General features: G+C 42.5%; 1 protein-coding gene across 2 annotated transcripts in view; it reads right to left on the bottom strand.

Annotated features, from left to right (window-relative positions):
• jak2b (Janus kinase 2b) overlaps positions 1-14,123 on the bottom strand; it is a 46,270-nt gene that overhangs the window by 16,976 nt on the left and 15,171 nt on the right. The window lies entirely within an intron of this gene.

The following is a 14,123-nucleotide window of genomic DNA, read 5'->3' on the forward strand; positions in this document are numbered from 1 at the left end:
GCTGAGTAGCTGTTCTAAGTATCTAAGAAAGTGAATTTAAGTAGGATCATCCTGTTATTCTCTTCGAATCATCGTCAACTACACTGCTCTCATCGACACGGCTGATTAGCTGTCTTCAGAGGATCCCCCCCTTCCTGGGAAGTGAAAGTAAACACCACCCTGTAAGCCTGCTTCAGACTACAGGACAAGGACATTGTGACCTCTTGTGGACAATCAGAGCCTTACACTTGGGAGCTTGGGAGGATGCCCATCAGAGCCCTTTCCACGAAAGCCTGAGCCAACAGAGAGAAACGACGAAGGAAGACCTTGAAACATGTAAATGCATTCATTTATTATTTCTTCAAAGTATTAGTATTACTTTGAGCGTAGTTAGAAGTGTAGCCTCTCTTCTGATTAATAAGCAGTCATGTTGTCGTTAGTCTACTAGGGACCTGTTTTCATCATATTAAGTTTCTAATCAATAACCTATACTGTGTGTGTGTGTGTGTATCCTGTGTTATCATTTAGTTAGTAAATAAATAATTACATCAATTTGCGTGGTACGGAATGATCAGTAAGACTCGGGTCCCTAAATCTCGATGCAGTGAAAAGATAGACAAGACAGATGTGTGCAATGTTTTACTTTGAAGCCTGAAGGATGATTCAATTTTTTTTTAAATCAGTTGTGTGTGCTGTTCACGTGAACGGGGCATGTTGAATCCCAACTAATCAATCCTGGATGGTCGCGTTGCAAAAAGCAAAGAAGACTAAAGAGCAGTGACAGCCATGGCTGGCGGAGGAGCTGAAGAACTGGAAAAGCCTCCCGCTTCATTGAAGTCTCATGTATGGGAGCATTTTGGCTTCCCTGTCAAATATGATGACAGAAGAAGGGTGGTGGACAACATCATTACAGTGAGGAGCCATTGTGCTACAAGAAAACCGTATGTTCATGGAAATACATCGAGCATGGCCACACGTTTAAAGCGTCATCACTCTGGTATGTCAGTGATGGGAGGCAACAACTTCTCACCGTGGAATTTAAGCAGCCCTTTGCTGCAGAATCATACCGGGCTAAAGCCATCACCAAATCTATTGGGATGTTTATCACTGCAGCATTAAACTCATATAAAAAACAATGAATCATAATAACTAGTTATAACTACTAATCCAGTTTAGCAGGCAGTATTAACAAGGTGAAATTGTGTCATTTCTCTTGCGCTCATTGCACGCAGAGTCAGGGTATATGCAACAGTTTGGGCTGCCTGGCTCATTGCGAACTAATTTGCCAGAATTTTACGTAATTATGACATACATTGAAGGTTGTGCAATGTAACAAGAATATTTAGACTTAGGGATGCCACCCGTTAGATAAAATACCGAATGGTTCCGTATTTCACTGAAATAAACGTTTTTTTTTTCTCGAAATGAGTTTCCAGATTCGATCATATTAATGACCAAAGGCTCATATTTCTGTGTTATAATTAAGTCTATGATTTGATAGAGCAGTCTGACTGAGCAGCAGCAGGCCCGTAATCATTCATTCAAACAGCACTTTTGAGCGTTTTACCAGCAGCTCTTCGCAAGCACAGCGCCGTTTATGACTTCAAGCCGATCAGCCTAATGGCTGGTGTAACCGATGTGAAATGGCTAGCTAGTTAGCTGGGTGTGCGCTAATACTGTTTGAAACGTCACTCGCTTTTAGATTTGGAGTAGTTATTCCCCTTGCGCTGGGCCGTGGCTTTTGTGGAGCGATGGTTAACGATGCTAACGATGCTTCGAGTGTGGCTGTTGTCGATGTGTTCCTGGTTCGAGCCCAGGTAGGGGCGAGGAGGGGGACGGAAGCTATACTGTTACACTGGCAATACTATAGTGCCTATAAGAACATCCAATAGTCAAAGGTATATGAAATACAAATGATATTGCATGTGATCAATTTAGCATCCCAAAGGGGAATCTCAGTGAACCAGATGGACCGCCTCCTTGGGAGGATCAGGAAGCACAATAGCCGCTCATGTGCTTAAGACCAACCAAGAAATGCTACAGCTACCGACCCACATCTCATACAAGATGTCACAACAAGATGGAACTCCACTTATGACATGTTGGAGCACCATCTTGAGCAGCAGGCAGCTGTATACTCTGCACTGACAAGACCCTAAAAAAAATAAAGACATCGTCACCTTGTCTGATGATGACGTGAAAGTGGCAGAGGAGTTCCTCCAGGTGCTCAAACCCCTCAAAACGGATACAACCCTATTGAGCGCTGAAACTGCACCGTCTGTGTCCATGATCCTACCTCTGAAAACAAGGATTCTACAAACCATGGCCCCAAGTGAAGAAGAAAGCACCATCACTAGATATGTCAAGGCTGCCATTAGAGAGGACCTGAACCCCAGATACCCCCCTAATGCACAGGACTACCTTCATAGATCTACTGCACTGGATCCAAGGTTAAAGTCCCTGTCTCACCTAGACCCTGCCCTATACCGGAGGACATACAGTGATCTCACCACTGAGATTTGTGGCCACTGAAGAGGTTAAAAATTAAAATAATAAAAATAATGAGTGAATTACTTAAATAATAAATATAGTGCAGTCTAATCTTAGTCTATGCTATTGCTATTAGAATCATCCACTTTTGATTTGGAATAATAATCGCTTTTATTAAATGTTATTGCCACAATTCTAGTTCTATGAAATATGGAAATAAATAGTTAGTTTAATAGATCAAGTCATTTTTTCTGCAGGGTCAAGCCACAGAGCCGACAGGAGCAGACTCAGAGGAATCTCCTCCACAAAACAAAATCATTTGGCCATGAAGGAGCTTTTCGGGGAGACCTTTGCGAGCAAGGACACAGGCAAGACATTTGCCAACACCATCAAAGAGGAGATGGCATCCTACAAGGCAGCAAGCGGCGTTCCACTGGATGGTGATCCACTGGCATGCCGGAAAAGCAATGAGTGTAAATACCCTCACATTGCCATGATGGCAAGATGCTACCTGGCTGTGCCTGGTACTTCAGTTCCTAGCGAGAGGGTGTTTTCCACGGCAGGGGACATGAAGACTGCAAAGAGGTCTACCCTCTCCCCAGACAATGTAGACATGCTCATATTTTTGAAAAATAATTTGAAGTTATATAAGCTCAGGTCTGCTTTGCTTTCTTTCTTTACTTGTTTTAATGATGTAGACACAGGCCATTGTTTCATTCACTATTGTTCAAAGGAAGAAGGTATCATGCCTCATATTACACTTTAAAGAGGTTAAGTAATAAATGGAAGGCAAAGTTGTCTCCCCTTTTATTTTGCTGATCCAAAAAATGATCAAATCCGTGACTCAAAACCGTGATCCGATTCGAACCGTGAGGTTTGTGACCCATTGCACCACTAAGCACCAAAATTCACATTTTAAAATAGAAAAAACACATTGAAACTACACATTGACACACAATAAAATGCACAACAATACACGAAAAGCAAAACACAATCATAAAAACAGACACATTCTTCAGTAGAAAAGTTCCCCTAACAACCATCTGAAATGCCCTAGAGGCACCAATTCCTCCCATTTTAAAGTGTATTGTAGATCATTCCACACATAAGGTGCAAGGATATTAAAGGCTGATTTACCTATTTCTCAATACACCAAAGGAGTGAACGGGTTTGATAACTTGTCATTTTAAATCTTAACAGTGATGTAAGGTAAGTCAGAAGTTTGTGGAGCAGGGCTTTGTAAACAAAAAGAGCGTAATGATGTGATCTACATGATTTCAAAGAGGTCCAGCCAACCTTTTGGAAAAAGAATACATATTGTAGTCATCCCTCTACAAAACAAAGCGACTGATAGGGAAGGCAACAAGTCGGTACGAGGCCAAAGATACACAAATGGTAGAGAAGAATAAACATAAAATATTTAAATAACCCTGTATAATCTTGTCAACAAGCATGAAGGTACAATTCAAGTGATAAATAATTGTATTGGTAAAAAATGCATTTCCTCTCTTGTAAAAGCATAAGTCTTTGTTAGGCTTGACAAGACACGTTTTATTTCAAAGGTATGTAGAATTAGGAGGGATACCATCTTAGAGAGAGCACTTGTATCAACCACTGTGTCTACTAACTACTTGTATGGTAATCTGTAAGATTGTTCAGTATCATGTGTTCAATAAGTGTCTACTTGACACAAGCTTAGCAACATATCTAAACCTAGAGATAAAGTGCTGTTGTAAGAACTGAAATAACTGTGCCCTCGTGTCCACATCCCCTCCATGGCCATTCTTCCGTCATAGAAATAGCTTCGACTACCGGTCAAAAGTTTTAGATCACTTACTCATTCAAAGGTTTTCTTTATTTTTACTATTTTCTACATTGTAGAATAATAGTTTAGACACCAAAACTATGAAACAACACATATGGAGTCATATAGTAACAAAAAAAGTGGTAAACAAATCAAAATATATTTTAGATTTGAGATTCTTCAAATAGCCACCCATTGCCTTGATGACAGCTTTGCACACTCTTGGCATTCTCTCAACCAGCATCACCTGGAATGCTTTTCCGAACTGTCTTGAAGGAGTTCCCACATATGCTAAGCACTTGTTGGCTGCTTTCCTTCACTCTGCAGTCCGACTCATCCCAAACCATCTCAAATTTGGTTGAGGTCGGGGGATTGTGCAGGCCAGATCATCTGATACAGTATTCCATCACACAGGTGTGTTGGGTCATTGTCCTGTTGAAAAACAAATGATAGTCCCACTAAGCGCAAACCAGATGGGATGGCGTATCGCTGCAGAATGCAGTGGTATCCATGCTGTGGTATCCATGCTGGTTAAGTGTGCCTTGAATTATAAATAAATCACTGACAGTGTCACCAGAAAAGCATCCCACACCATAACACCTCCTCTATGCTTTACGATGGGAAATACACACGCGGCGATCATTCGTTCACCCACACAGAGTCTCACAAAGACACGGCGGTTGGAACCAAAAATCTCCAATTTGGACTCGTCAGACCAAAGGACAGATGTCCACCCGTATAATGTCCATTGCTCGTCTTTCTTGGCCCAAGCAAGTCTCTTCTTCTTATTGGTGTCGTTTAGTAGTGGTTTCTTTGCAGCAATTCAACTATGAAGGCCTGATTCACACAGTCTCCTCTGAACAGTTGATGTTGAGATGTGTATGTTACTTGAACTCTGTGAAGCATTTATTTGGGCTGCAATTTCTGAGGCTGGTAACTCTAATGAACGTACCCTCTGCAAAGGTAACTCTGGGTCTTCCATTCCTGTGGCGCTCCTCATGAGAGCCAGTTTCATCATTGCACTTGATGGTTTTTGCGACTGCACTTGAAGAAACGTTCAAAGAGCTTGAAATGTTCCGTATAGAATGACCTTCATGTCTTAAAGTAATAATGACTGTCATTTCTCTTTGCTTATTTGAGCTGTTCTTGCCATTATGTGGACTTGGTTTTCCCAAATAGGGCTTTTTTCTGTATACCACCCCTACCTTGTCACAACACAAATGATTGGCTCAAATGCATTTAGAAGGAAAGCAATTCCACAAATGTACTTTTAAGAAGGCACACCAGAGATGAATGGTTATCTGTAGGGGGAAGGTATATGGTGGGTGCAATTAAGCTTGGAATATACTGAGTGTAGGGAAAGCGATCACGTGGCAGGCATTGATAAGGGGAGAGAGCCATGGATAAGTGATGAAGGGGGTCAAGGTCAGGTCAGGTCACGTTAAGGGAGAAAGAACAGTTTATGGCCCGTGTCACTTAGTTTCCTGCCTAGCAATAAAGATACAATATTTGTTCAGGTGTGCAGGAGGAGACTCAGCATAGGAGAAAGAGTTCAATATTAGTGCTTGTGTGAATATGTCTTAGTCGATTCAGCTGTTCGATCCTTTGGGAAGAATAAACTTGGTTTAAGATTTCATAGTGTCCGTCGAGTTCTTACTCTAATAATTAGAACCTAACATTTGACGGTCGACAGGATTCCCAACGATGTTGAATCTAACCAAAGACTCCAGATCAGTGGAATAGGATCGGCACAACAAAAAACGTAGGCACAGTTCCTACACCTGTTACCACTTATTTTGGCATCTTGGGGAGATGAGAATCGTAGGTTGAACAATAATAGAATTCGGACCTAAAAAGCCTGAGCTTATTCAGTAGTCCCATTGTGTTATGACTAGTCGTAGATTTATGGTATAGGGTAAGTCCCGGAAGGTAAGACCGGACAGGTTTGTACCTGTAGAGGGTAAGTCCTAGGGGGTAAATCCCGAGTGGGTTAGTTCCTGTGACTAGTATAAAGTATAGGGTGAGTCCCGGAAGTTAAGCCTGAGCAGGTTTGAATCTTCAAAGGGTAAGTCCTAGGGGGTAAATCCCGAGTGGGTTAGTTCCTGTGACTAGTATAAAGTATAGGGTGAGTCCCGGAAGTTAAGCCTGAGCAGGTTTGAATCTTCAAAGGGTAAGTCCTAGGGGGTAAATCCCGAGTGGGTTAGTTCCTGTGACTAGTATAAAGTATAGGGTGAGTCCCGGAAGTTAAGCCTGAGCAGGTTTGAATCTTCAAAGGGTAAGACCTAGGGGGTAAATCCCGGGCGGCGTTGGTTCGTGGCATAACCTATAAAGGGGTTAGAGCCCAGCCACAGTGGCCGTGAAGCCGGAGTTGTGTGTGTGTGTATGAATGTTTGGACAATGTTAGTCTGTGGTAACAGTAGTAAGAAAGAGAGGAGCTAGTTTAAGCCCTGTTGAGACAGATTAGGTGAATTGATAAACACGATAGTGTAAACCAGCACCAAAAGTGTATAAGTAGTGACCAAACTATTAATAGGCTAAACTGTTATTACTAAACCTAGAGATAATGCCGAATCAATAATAACTGAGATGGCTTCTAGAGGCCAGGATACTCCCGGGGAGGGAGAGGTAGAAAGTGAAACTGTTACCATAGCCTTAGAGGCACTAAAAAGAGCATATGATCAGCACCAAGTACCAAATAAATGGTGGGGAAAACAAGACCAATTGGACAAAGTTGGTACACATTTTCTGGTTGATGGAAAGTTTAAAACCAGCCAAGAGTGTATAGGTGCACTGAGATCAAAGAACGGTCCAAAACACAATACGCAGGCATCCGAACCACAGCATTTTATCAGCAATGGATAAAACTACAAAAAGAGAAAAATAGAGATCTGCAAAGTAAAATGGAACAGGCAGTAGACAAGAATGAGGCGGCAAATAAAAAAAACTAGGAATATCCGAAGGGCATGCGCATAGATTAGATAAACAGGAATTGGCTAATGAGCTAGAAAAGAGTCAAAACATCAATCAAGAGTTAGAGAAAGACCTTGAGGATAGGCAAAACCAAATTAAACAACTCAGGGTTACGCTTCAACAGTATCAGAATACGTGTGGAGGAGTATATCCAATTGTAACTCCTCCGCCGTTCGCCCCATGCTATAAGGTGAAACAGGTCACAATTGATGGACCACCATTATACCCATCTCTTAAAAGTGGAAAAAGAGCGATATGGGTTGCGAGAGGCAGGGTGCAAGCACAGTACGAGTCTGGACATAGTTGTACCGGACTGGGTAGTTGATCAGCATGATCCAGGTAATCAGAGAGGTGCAACCAGTACGAACACACGCGACACCTGTTACGTATTACCCGGGACAAATAGAGGTAACATATTTGGGGGTGTTGATTTCTACACAGGATCAGGTAGAAACAATGCGTTCTTTGGCACGGCCAAACACTCAGGAAAACCTTAGGAGTTTTCCATTTTGTGAGACATTTTATTCTGTAATTCTCTGAAATTGCTGAGCCACTTAGACTTGACGAAAGGGGGATGGGTCCCCATGAAAGGATAAAGTGGAGTCAAGAGTGCGAGGAAGTGTTTGTCTGGCTAAAGAAGTAATTGTGTCAAGCACCAGCATTGGGATTGCCAAACCTAAAATGACCTTTGGTTTGGCAATCCCAATGAACAGGAAGGACATCATGGGGGTAGAGAAAGACCAGTGATGTACTGGAGTAAATCGCTAGACTTGGTGGCAAGAGGAATGCCATCGTGCCTTAGGGCGGTACCGGCGACAGAAATGGTGTTGCATAACATGGCTCTCTGATTACAATGGTTCAAAAAGTGGATATGTATGTTCCACACACAGTAGCAACCATAGTTAACAGCACAAAAACACAACATGTTACTGGTGCAAGATGAACAAAATGGGAGTTAACGTTAAATGGGGAGAATCTACAATTCCATAAGATTGATGCTTGAATCCTGCATCGTTAATGCTGTTGTCTGGGGAGGGTGAATTGCATACATGTAACCCAGATCAAATTCATCCAAAGCCTAGGCCTGATTTGCAAGAGACCGCATTGGAATTGGGACAGGTATTGTGTTCAGATGGCTCTAGTTACATGACCATAGAAGGGAAGAGAGTAACGGGGTACGCTGTGTGTGATGACAGGGGAATAGTGAAGGCTGGCCCACTGCCAGCCTCAGTGCCAGCCTCTGTGTCAGCCCAGGGAGCGGAGTTACATGCATTGTCCGAGGCTTATAGGCTGTCGGAAGGGGAGAATGTAACAATACACACAGATTCTTGATATGCATTTGGGGTAGTTCATGATTTTGGTATATTGTGGTCACAACGGGGCATGTTAACAGTGACAGGAATACTAACAAAAACATGGACTGGCGGTATAGGCATTATTAGAAGTTACCCAGTAAATTAGCAGTGGTGAAATGTGAAGATAAAATCGCCATAGGTAATCGCAGAGAAAGTGATAAGGAACCACATGTAAATATTGTGAAAACGAGGGCTGGGATTCTAAGTCTAATAGATTTACAGCAGTAAACTAACAAGAAAGAAAATGTGGGAGTGGTTAGAACATGGGTGCCAAGTAGACGCTGAAGGGTTGTGGTAGAACACTGCCACTGGAAGGCCCGTGGCACCATTCGGGATACATGTTACTCTTTCTGAAATGTATCACGGACCAACACATCAATCAGCTGTGAATATGTACACTCAGTTCAAGACAACGTGGTGGGAAAGGGTGTGTTAGGAACATTTCGGGACTGGGTTAAATTGCACCTACAATGCCTCCTCCTGCCCGATAGCAACCCCTGCCGAAAGGACCATTCACATCATTGCAGATAGACTTTATAGGGCCACTCCCTCGAAGCAGGGGGAAGACCCATGCATTGCTGGTGGTGGAGAGATTTTCCAAATGGACAGAAGTATTTGCAACTTATTTCGGAAATTAGATTCCGATCAAGGAACGCATTTCACTTCTAAAGTGATACAGGCGGTATTTAAGGCTTTGGGAAACTCCCATGCTTTTTATTGTCGCATAGGCCGCAAGCGGCGGGGATTATGGAGCGTCAGAAGCGTTCTAATAAAGAGAAATTGGCCAAGACTAAGCCCCGAAGGAAAAACACTGGGTTGCGAATTTACCCGTGGTACTGATGTCAATGAGGGCGTCAACTAACGCCACTACCGGCCACATGAAGTGGTGGGGGCTGTTATTCACATTTCACAAATGAGTGATTTGGCAATAATGGGAAAATCTATGTTGTCCTATTGTCAGAAAATGACCCATGCGTTGCAGTGTGTATATTCCCAGGTAAAAGGAGCACACGAGGAGCAGGCGCCAGGAGGTAACCGAGAACACGGGCTGACTCCTGGAGATCCGAGTGTACATCAAGATCCACCAGGCGGGGGTGTGGGACAGCATTGGTCAGGACCACACACACAGTACTCCTCACAGCACCCGCAGCGTTAAAGACCACAGCCTCTCCTCGGTGAGTTCACACTTCTCACGTGAAACGATTTGCCTAGGCATAATGGGTGAGCTAGAAGTCGCCATGATAGCGGAAGCGGAGCTAAAGAGAGGAAGAGTAGATTCCACTGTAGACAAGCGGTTGGGTCTGGGAGTTACTTTAACCGCCATAGTTTTGGTGTCGGTTGCTTTAATGGTTACTGAATCATGTAAAGAAGATATATTGACTATTAGCATAGAATGGGTTGCTAAATATGAAGACACGAGAATGCATTAGGGTAGAGTCGGTACTAAAGCTACACATACTTGACAGATCACTAATCACAAAGGTATGGTGATATGGGAGGAGCCACTTGATAACAGAACTAGCACATTGGACGTAGGTTTTGCTGAACAAGGTGCGGTTTTATGACTGACAGGAGTGTGGAAGGAAAGTAATAATACTGAGTCTGAAGACTGAAACTAGATCTTCTCTTTTGCCACAGATGGATTTCATGCTCAGTCGATAACTTTCAGATGAATGCTACCAGAACTCCAAACATTTCAGGAGGTTGATAGCGTGGACACAATCATTGCTGACGATGGAGCAGCAAAGGATAGTGTGGGGGAAGTACTCTTGTAAAAGGAGGTTTAATTCACCAGTAATGCCCTTAGTACAGCAACTAGGGGAGTGAAGTGGTCAGGGAAAGTTTTAGACACCAGTAGACCACAAACCTGGGGAAAGTCCTACGGAGTGTTAGTTGCAGATTCTGGCAGGGAGGACGTGCATTCTATGGAGTCCCACAAACCAAGGCATTAAAGTTACAGGGAAGTGGGAGAGCAGAATTGAATACGACTGGGGCGGAAGTTTGTGCGCTGTCTTAGGCGTCTCTCAGTACGGACACTGCAATTTATTGCCCTGGCCACATCTGCAGTCCTCATGCCTCCTTGCAACATGCCTAAGGCACGTTCACGAAGATGAGCAGGGACCCCAGGCATCTTTCTTTTGATGTTTTTCAGAGTCAGTATATACAGTGGGGCAAAAAAGTATTTAGTCAGCCACCAAGTGTGCAAGTTCTCCCACTTAAAAAGATGGGAGGCCTGTAATTTTCATCATAGGTTCACTTCAACTATGACAGACAAAATGAGAAGAAAATAAATCCAGAAAATAACATTGTAGGATTTTTTAATGAATTTATTTGCAAATTATGGTGGAAAATAAGTATTTGGTCAATAACAAAAGTTTCTCAATACTTATATACCCTTTGTTGGCAATGACAGAGGTCAAACGTTTTCTGTAAGTCTTCACAAGGTTTTCACACACTGTTGCTGGTATTTTGGCCCATTCCTCCATACAGATCTCCTCTAGAGCAGTGATGTTTTGGGGCTGTTGCTGGAAAACACAGACTTTCAACTCCCTCCAAAGATGTTCTATGGGGTTGAGATCTGGAGACTGGCTAGGCCACTCCAGTACCTTGAAATGCTTCTTACGAAACCACTCGTTCGTTGCCCGGGCGGTGTGTTTGGGATCATTGCCATGCTGAATGACCCAGCCACGTTTCATCTCCAATGCCCTTGCTGATGGAAGGAGGTTTTCACTCAAAATCTCACGATGCATGGCCCCATTCATTCTTTCCTTTACACGGATCAGTCGTCCTGGTCCCTTTGCAGAAAAACAGCCCCAAAGCATGATGTTTCCACCCCCATATTTCACAGTAGGTATGGTGTTCTTTGGATGCAACTCAGCATTCTTTGTCCTCCAAACACGACGAGTTGAGTTTTTACCAAAAAGTTTTGGTTTCATCTGACCATATGACATTCTCCCAATCTTCTTCTGGATCATCCAAATGCTCTCTAGCAAACTTCAGACGGGCCTGGACATGTACTGGCTTAAGCAGGGGGACACGTCTGGCACTGCAGGATTTGAGTCCCTGGCGGCGTAGTATGTTACTGATGGTAGGCTTTGTTACTTTGGTCCCAGCTCTCTACAGGTCATTCAATAGGTCCCCCCATGTGGTTCTGGGATTTTTGCTCACCGTTATTGTGATCATTTTGACCCCACGGGGTGAGATCTTGCATGGAGCTCCAGAATGAGGGAGATTATCAGTGGTCTTGTATGTCTTCCATTTCCTAATAATTGCTCCCACAGTTGATTTCTTCAAACCAAGCTGCTTACCTATTGCAGATTCAGTCATCCCAGCCTGGTGCAGGTCTACAATTTTGTTTCTGGTGTCCTTTGACAGCTCTTTGGTCTTGGCCATAGTAGAGTTTGGAGTGTGACTGTGAGGTTGTGGACAGTTTATACTGATAACAAGTTCAAACAGGTGCCATTAATACAGGTAATGAGTGGAAGACAGAGGAGTCTCTTAAAGAAGAAGTTACAGGTCTGTGAGAGCCAGAAATCTTGCTTGTTTGTAGGTGACGAAATACTTATTTTCCACCATAATTTGCAAATAAATTCATAAAAAATCCTACAATGTGATTTTCTGGATTTTTTTCCCTCATTTTGTCTGTCATAGTTGAAGTGTACCTATGAAAATTATAGGCCTCTCTCATATTTTTAAGCGGAGAACTTGCACAATTGGTGGCTGACTAAATACTTTTTTGCCCCACTGTATTAGCAACTGGGACTGAGGAGCAGGCCGTTTACTCTGGGCATCTTTCATCCAAGCTACTCAATACTGCTCCTGCAGCCATAAGAAGTTAAACCCTTTACAATGAAGATCTGTGAAGTTATTTGGATTTTTACGAATTATCTTTGAAAGACAGGGTCCTGAAAAAGGGACATTTCTTTTTATGCTGAGTTTATTTTGTATGGGGTAAAAGGGATCTTGAAGAAGGCTATCACTCCATTTTGCACTTAATTGGAGCCAATTTCCTCTTACAATAGGACAATGACCCAAAGCACAGCTCCAAACTATGCAAGAACAATTTAGGGAAGAAGCAGTCAGCTGGTATTCTGTCTATACTGGAGTGGCTAGCACAGTCACTGGATCTCAACCCTATTGAGCTGTTGTGGGAGCAGCTTGATCGTATGGTACGTAAGAAGTGCCCATCAAGCCAATCCAATTTGTGGGAGGTGCTTCAGGAAGCATGGAGTGAAATCTCTTCAGATTACCTCAACAAATTGACAACTAGACTGCCAAAGGTCTGCAAGGCTGTAATTGCTGCAAATGGTTGATTCTTTGACAAAAGCTATGTTTGAAGGACACAATTATTATTTCAATTAAAATTCATTATTTATAACCTTATAAACATCTTGACTATATTTCCTATTCATTTTGCAACTCATTTCATGTATGTTTTCATGGAAAACAAGGACATTTCTAAGTGACCCCAAACTCTTGAATGGTAGTGTATCTCATAACCTAATAAATTCCTCACCTTTTCTGTCCACGATGAGTTAATATTCCCGAAGTAGCCATACAACAAATGACCATGCACACCTCATTTAATTGAGGCTATTAGATAGGCCATTATAATTTCAGGTTTTTTGCTCTATGCATCTGACAGGGAGCATGGCTTAGAACATCCAGTATCAATTAACAGTTGATATTTTGCATTGAAGTGTGTAGGCTGCCACTGTAAGTAAGCCTACTGTAGTTTACAATGTTTCAGAATTGGCTAGCAGTTCAGCATATTAAGGTTCGGGAAAAAGTGAATGCAAAACATTATTGAAATCAAACTATCTGTTTACAGGTCCACAATAATTTGCAATTGTTTTTGCCTTTCATATACAGCAAATGTCACTGCAGAAAAAAAACATTCTGCCAACACCTCTAAACGACATCTCATCAAGTTCACCATTACTAGGCTACTTCCTTTACAGTCTTGCCCTAATTCCAATACTTCCAAAGTATACAGCAAATAAGGGAGTTATTGTCACCATAAAAGTTGAATGATGGGCGTTTTTCAGGCGGCGTTATAATGCTACTTCATGTGCGTAGTTTTATGACAGGTCTAATTTGTAGCGGCAAACATGCATATGTATGGTGTGCGCCAAACGTATGAATCTCAATATTTCTGTGCGTGTGCGGTCTTTTCAGAAAAGCAGCATGCAGATATTTAGTGTTAAATTTACCCAACGGTTATAAATGAGGCCCCAGAGCACCGTGTCACTGAAGCAGTATTTTTATTTTTATTTATTTTACCTTTATTTAAGGCAAGTCATTTAAGAACAAATTCTTATTTTCAATGACGGCCTTGGAACAGTGGGTTAACTGCCTGTTCAGGGGCAGAATGACAGATTTGTACCTTGTCAGCTCGGGGATTTGAACTTGCAACCTTTCGGTTACTAGTCCAACGCTCTAATCACTAGGCTATGCTGCCGCCCCAGTCATAAATCCATATAATCCTTAGAGTTCAGCCCCAGTCATATCGCAGTCTCAAGATA

This window comes from Oncorhynchus nerka, linkage group LG27 (genome assembly GCF_034236695.1).
Source record: "Oncorhynchus nerka isolate Pitt River linkage group LG27, Oner_Uvic_2.0, whole genome shotgun sequence".
Classification (NCBI taxonomy): Eukaryota; Metazoa; Chordata; class Actinopteri; order Salmoniformes; family Salmonidae; genus Oncorhynchus; species Oncorhynchus nerka.